A 6948-nucleotide genomic window follows, 5' to 3' on the forward strand; every position below is an offset into this window, starting at 1 on the left:
TTCAACTCCAAGTTTAGCTAGTGCCAAAATGGAACCTTGAGAGGCCCCCACACATAGGAAGATGTCCAAGACATACTAAGTAAAATAAGCAAGTTAGAGGACAGACACAGAGCAGGAGTTCATTCTTATTACACAAATCATGCACAAGACAGTAGAGTGACTGTTGTGGTCTCTGCAAGGCTGGGTCTTGCAGGATTTCATTTTCTATTGTAAGAGTAAAAGAAATTGAAGTTAAAGTGTAAAAGACCGGGTATTGTAAAGTTTCTAAGCTGCAAAGCCTGAGTTAAAATGTAAAGGACCAGGTATTGTTAAGTTCCTATGCTACATGCAAAACCTGAAATTCCTGTAGCTGTTAGGACAATTCCCGGGACTGCCCAGTAGATATTCCCACTGACCATTTAGTTGTTTAATAACCTAGACCCTGTGTAGCTTGGCACGTAGGCACCTCAGAGCCCAAACCAATCACTTTGAATGTATCCCCCTCCTAGGACTGCCCTATCACCCCCGCCCGACCTGTTTCCGCCAATGAATGTGCTAATCATGTTTAAGAATTGTTGTTCGATTTTCCCTGCGCCTCATGATGATTTGCTCTGATGTATGCAAAGCCCCCGCCCTCCCCAAAAAGTGTACTTAAGCACTGCTTAACCTCTGCTCGGGGCTCTTGGCCGCGCTCCCTTCTTGAGTGAGCCTGGAGCCCCAGCGCGCTGGATTGGATCCTCAATAAACCCCTTTTGCTGTTGCATGAGCCGGTCTCTTGGTGGTCTCTTCCTCCGACGTTCGCCGGACCCTTACACTATGTCGTATACTTCCATGAAGTTTGAGCATTTTGTGTCAAGCAGGTATTCTATTTGTAGTCACTGAATAACCACAATATTTCCAATTTACAGGGGAAATATCTGCAACTATGGTGGACTTTCTAGATATTTCAAATGCCGCAGTCTGGCTGGGCACAAAATAACCGAGCCGCCACAAAGCCTTATAGGTTCAAACAGCAACTCTTTATTCCCAAACTCTCACCAGCACTCTACACACACCTCCCGGGAACACACTCCCTCCACCGGGCTCCGCGCGCCAATTCTCCAGGAACCCCCGAGAGAACTCCAAAGTAGCGGGCGCCTGAGGCAGCAGGATCCACCCTAATCCAGGGTCACCTTTCAACCATTCCCTCTAGCAAAACGCCAGGCGTCATTCTGACTAAACTGTGGCTCTCAACACCAAGGAGGCAATTTATATGAATAAACTGAGAAGCAGGAGGTTCCTTGGCTGCTGCCCCCCCCCCCTTTGTTGTTTTGGGAGTGTCTGAAGGGAGAGCACAGATGCCCGGTGTCTCACCCGCCCACCGCAGCCATCCTCCCACTGGGCAGTGGGTTTGCCCAGTGCTGCTGCCTGGCAGCTCAGGACAGGGGAGAGAGTCTGGTCCCTTCCCTAGGACCCCAGGAGAAGGGCGCAGACACACGCACGGCCTCCTCCGAGGAGCCTCTCTGCCACGCAGGACTGCTTGGGCTGGCGGAAACTGTCCTGGCACGCAGGCGGTGGCCCCCGGTGCCGTGAGATGTCCTGGAAGCCCCTCAGCCTGAAGGCTTGGGTGCCACCCAGAATCCATGGACCAGGAACAGAGAGCTGACCCAGAGGGCAGAGCACCTGGCCACCAGTCTGACCAGTCCTCTCCGCCAAGGCTTGGACTGCCTAGGGAAGTCGCCTCGAGCCGTGACACTGCCCTTTGTGAGTGCCCCAGAACATGGCAGGGCAGTGGTGGGAACTGCCCACAGGCTGGGGCCATGCCCAGGACGTGGGCAGAGGTGGGGACAGGGAGGGCCCTCAGGAGGCAGTTAGTTCGAAAGGGTGGAGGCCTGGTGATGGGATTGGAGCCCTCACAGGAGTGACCAGAAAGCTGCCCCCCCACCATGTGAAGGCAGCAGGAGGTGCCACCTGTGGACTGGGAAGCAGGCCCTGAGTCATGGTGCACCTGTGTGCCCTGCTCTGGCCCTGGGTGGAGCAAGGTCTGCTGTCTGCACCTGGTTCTTGGCATTTATCAGCAACCTGAGCTAAGACTTGGAGGAGTGAGGGAGGGACAGCTGTCTGTCACCTGTGCAGCCCCAGGTGGCCTTGCTGCCAGTCCTGCTGGCACCTGGGGACTGTCAGAATCTCTGGGCTCTTCTGTGCACCAGGCACATTGGGAGGGTCTCCTTCTCACACCATCCCCCCAGGTGGGGCCCTGGGTCCTCTTTGGCCCCCACTGTGAAGGCTGATGTCGCTGAGTGCCCCGCCACGTCCTCTTGGCACCACAGGGTAGCCGTGTCCTTACCTGGGGATAGGTAAGGAGAGGTCAGGTAGCCCCCAGTCAGACCACTGACAAATGCAGGGGCTGGACTCTGGTTCAGGCTTCCTTCAGGGGGTCCCAGGCCAGGCCCCGGCCGTCCTGCCTGTCCTTGCCAGGGCAGGTCTGCCAGTGGCCTCTTGCCCATCCTGCCAGGGTCAGCTTCGGACTGCACCCCAGCCCCCGTCCACCTGCCACAAGTCCACTCCAGAACCCATCCGAGGAGGTGGCAGGGACCACGCCCCAGCGCCCACCCTAGGGGCTCTCCAAGCGAGAGGCCAGACCAGGACAGGGGGCCAGCCTGTGTGTGGGTCACGGCCCTTCCTGGGGTGCACTCATATCCGATGCACTGTGTGCCCCGAGGGACTGCCCTGGTGAGTCCCCAGCGCTGGAAAAGAGCAGAGGATAGTCCCCGCTCCTTCCCTGGCTCTGCTGGGCACCAAGGACCAGATGAGACCAGATGGGACCAGATGGGATGTCCTGAGGTGGGCTGGCCAGGCCGCCGGCCCTGCCCCTGTCCCCGACGGGGAGACACGCTTGCCCTGCAGCTGCCGGCACTGGGCTCCTCCCACACGGGCCTCTCCCCACACAAGCTCCTGTGGCCTCTGCTTGTGCCCTCGGCAGGGCTGACCCGTGGGCTGATGTGGGAGGAGGTGCTCGGGGAGGTCTGCACAGCCCAGCAGCTCTCCCCTCTAGTCCAGGGGAGAGTGGAGCCAGAGCGGATTCCTGGGGTCCCTGCGCAAGTGTGTTCCGACCGGGAGTTTCACAGGGCAGCAGTGCCTACTGCCTGGGGTGCTGTAGAGCTGGACACGCTGCCCACGGGTCAGCACATAGTAGGACCTCGGGGTGGCAGGCAGACTCCCTGTCCAGAAACCATGATGGGGGAGATCGCCTCATTGGGGCCCGTCCGGTGGGGTTCTGACCGAGGCAAACTGATGAACAGGCCCAATCTGAAGACCACTCCTGGCCCCGAGCCTCCAGGGGCTATCTGCCGCTCTGCCCTCACTGACGGGCAGCCAGCAGCCCTGCTGGGCCCCTCCTCTGCTGCAGGGGCCAGGCCCCGTTCGTTTACCTGGCCTCATGGGAACAGCCGGGAGCCCAGGTCACTAGGCTGCGACCCCGGCTGCTGTGTGTCCCAGCCCTGCTGGCCGAGCTGCTGCTGGTGCAGCTTTGAGGCTGAGTCATGAGGTGAGTCGAGAAGGAAGTCTCTGGTGACCAGTGCCCATTCGGTCTTTAGGCACTGGATGAGCACACTGCTGACCTCTGGCCCTTGGGGCCCTGGTGTCGGCCAGCTGGGATGGCCTGTGCTCTGAGGCTGTGGGGGCCATCAGCAGGTTGCACCCCTCCCTCCCCACAGGTCTCCCTCCTTGGATTCACAGCTTTCCTGAATCTTCTTGACCTGGGCCATGGGAGCAGTGTCATGGTGACAGCACCGTCATAGCCCATGGCGGCTTGGGAGACGGGTGCCATTACCCTGATTCTTCCCCATGGCGTCCAAGAGAGGCCCAGTGCAGGGCTGTCGGGAAGCTCTGGAGTGGGGGAGTGGGGAGGGCCAGCCCAGGGTGACTGAGATCATGGAGGCAGAGCCTGCCTCTGACCACTGGGTCCGGGCAGCAGGGTGGGAAGCAGCCCCCTGGCTGGAGGGGGGTCTTTCTGGGATCGGCATCAATGACTTTGGAGAAAGCTGTCTCGGTGGCAGCCCTGCTGCTGTCTGCTTTCCCAAGTCTCAGTGGGTTGCAAGCTGCTGTCTCGCTGGGGGTAAGGTCCCTCCCTCCTTTCTGCACAGCTGTGGGTGCCTGCTGGTCCTCCCTTGGGCCTGCAGGAAGAGATCAGGGGTGGGGGACAGACAGGCCCACACACGTGGTCTCAGAGCAGCATGTGTCCAAACACATCTCCACGGGAGTGTAAGGGTAAAAGAAATTGAAGTTAAAGCGTAAAAGTTAAAGGGTAAAAGACCGGGTGTTGTAAAGTTTCTAAGCTGCAAGGTCTGAGTTAAAATGTAAAGGATTAGGTATTGTTAGGTTTCTATGCTACCTGCAAAACCTGAAATTTCTGTAGCTGTTAAGACAATACTGGAACTGCCCAGTACATATTCCCACTGACTCCCTGGTTGTCCAGTAACTAGGGCTCTGTGTAACTGGTCACGTAGTCCTCTAGGCCCTAAAACCAGTCAGTTTGAATGTGTACCCCGTTTAGAAATGACCTATCACGCCAGCCTGACCTGTTCCCGCCAATGAATGAACTAATCATGTTTAGGAGTTGTTGTTTGATTTTCCCGCGGTGTATAATGATTTGTTAAAGGAGACTGTGATGTATGTAAAATCCCTGCCCTCCCCCAAAAAAGTGTACTTAAGCAGTGCTCAGCCCCTGCTCGGGGCTCTGGGCTGCTTTCCCTTCTTGAGTGGGCACGGAGCCCCAGCATGCTGGTTCAATAAATCCCCTTCTGCCAATTGCATGAGTAGTCACTTGGTGGTCTCTTTCTCTGACGCTTCACGGGACCCTTACAGGGAGCTGCCATATCTGGTCAGTAATGTCAGCCCAGGGCAGCTGTCTGAACTGAGTCAGGAATTTTGCTAAAGTCCCCTAAATGTCCTTGTAGCCAGGATGCCACTAAAGGCTACATGTGGCTGTGTGTCTTGAGTCTCCCTCAGCCAGGCTCCTCTCCCCTTGCTCTGGTGACCTGGCCTCAGGCGAGCAGCACAGGCTGTGATAATCTCTGACTCTGAGGGGCAGGGGTGCTCTCTGTCCAGCCTGTGGCCACTGGACCTTCCCCATAAACACTGAGGACTCGAGCTTGCTGAGTCTGGGGACTTTCTTTGGTCTCTCAGAAAGCTACCTCACTGTCCAGCAACTGGGCTGTGGATAGTCCAGGTCCAGGGGCAGTTGTTCTGATGAGAGAGCCACTGAATGCAGGCTGAAGGTGGACAGGGTCAGGTTTGCAGGGGATGAGGCCAGAGGGGCATTGAGGCCAAGGTTGGGTGCCTGTGGGAGCCTGGGAGGGAGCACAGAGAGGGATTCGAGAGCCAAGCTCCAACATTGGCAGCACAGCCCTTAGCTCTCCCAACCAAGGCCAGTGCTGAGAGTGGCCTTGCTCCTGAGCCTCCAGCTCACCAGGAGCTGGACAGCCTCGGCCTCTCCGTCCAGAGCAGAGAGCGAACAGAGGGCAGGCCACGCTGCTGCCCTGCTCAGAGGCCGGCTGCAAGGCTGGGCCCCCGGGTGGCACTCCTGGGGGCAGAGCCGCACACAGGCGACAACATGGACCCTGGGCCACCCAAGACAGGAAGCCAGGGGTCCTGCCCGCATGGAGAGGACTCCCTGGAGGAGCTGCCTGCGGTTGGGGCATGGCAAAGGGCAGGCCCTCCCTGTGGACCTCCCCCCTGCTCTGCGACACCCCCATTCCTGCCAGGACCCAGGCTCCAGGTCAGCTGAGCACCTACACTGAGGGGTGGGGTGAGCAAGGCCTCTAGATATGGACAGGGTCAAGGGTCCAGCTGAGGTTGAGGAGGAAGGGCCAAGAACCAGAGGCTGTCTCAGGGACCCCAGGTCACCTGTCCATTCACGGAACTGAGGGAGCCGGTCGGTGTCCTGGACCCAACCCTGTGCTGGGATGCCGAGGGATGCATCAGGCGTGGCCCTGACCACCCCACCCAGTGACCTGTCCTGATTCTATCCTGTGTCCGTCAAGCTGAGGGCGCAGTTTCTGGGGCTCTGGGGAAGGTAACTGGGACTCAGGTTGTGACTCAGGGTGGGGCTGTGCTCACGCAGAAGGTGGGGGCTGAGCTTGCCTGGTCCCCGCACAGGACAGCAGAGCTTTCTTGTTCCCCTAAAGACAGGGCTGGGCACGTGCCAGTCCCGAGGTGAGGGGTGAGGGTGCAGGAAACCGTTCAGCCCTTCCTGAGGAGATGCACGCAACGGGGGAGTGTGTGTTTGCACGTGGTGTACTTACACTGTGTATGTGTGTGTACGTGCACACGCATGTGTGAAAGTGTGTGTGGGGGGGTAGTGTGCACCTGTGTGGATACGCACGTGTGCGCGGGTAATGTGTACATGTGTGGTGTGCGCACGTGTGTGCAGCCGTGTCTGTGTGTGCAGGTGTGTATGACTGTCTGCACCTGCACACTTCAGGCCACTTCCCTGTGGCAGAAACTTCATGGGTGGCCACTGAGGACCCTCCCTTCCTTCCTCATCTGCGTCTGCTTGGAGAGAAGCGCCCTCTGGAGACACACAGGCGGTGACGGAGCACGGTCCTCTGGGGTTCCTCAAGCACTGGCTCAAGCGCTCACCCATCAGCATGGCACCAGACCTCAGCAAGGATGGAACGTTCCGAGCTGCCCGGGCAGTCATGGCCGCCTGTGTGACATCCCCTGGTCTTTCCTTTCCTCGCCCGGCCAGCCAGTGGTCTCTGAGGGAGCCGCAGGAGGGGCACAGAAGTGGGTATGGGAATGAGCCCGCAGCCTTGCCCTGCGCCCAGAGCCTTGGACCAGCTCCTGTGGGACCCAGTGCCCGGGCAGGGCGGGTGGCAGGAGGCAGGGTTGAGGTCTGAAGGACACCTGCCAATGACTTGTCAGAAACTGGCCTGCAAGCCCGCAGGGCACAGCGGTGGGCACCGTCTCCTGTGCTCTGTGCTCAGC

This window comes from Marmota flaviventris, chromosome 11, assembly GCF_047511675.1.
Source record: "Marmota flaviventris isolate mMarFla1 chromosome 11, mMarFla1.hap1, whole genome shotgun sequence".
Taxonomy (NCBI): Eukaryota; Metazoa; Chordata; class Mammalia; order Rodentia; family Sciuridae; genus Marmota; species Marmota flaviventris.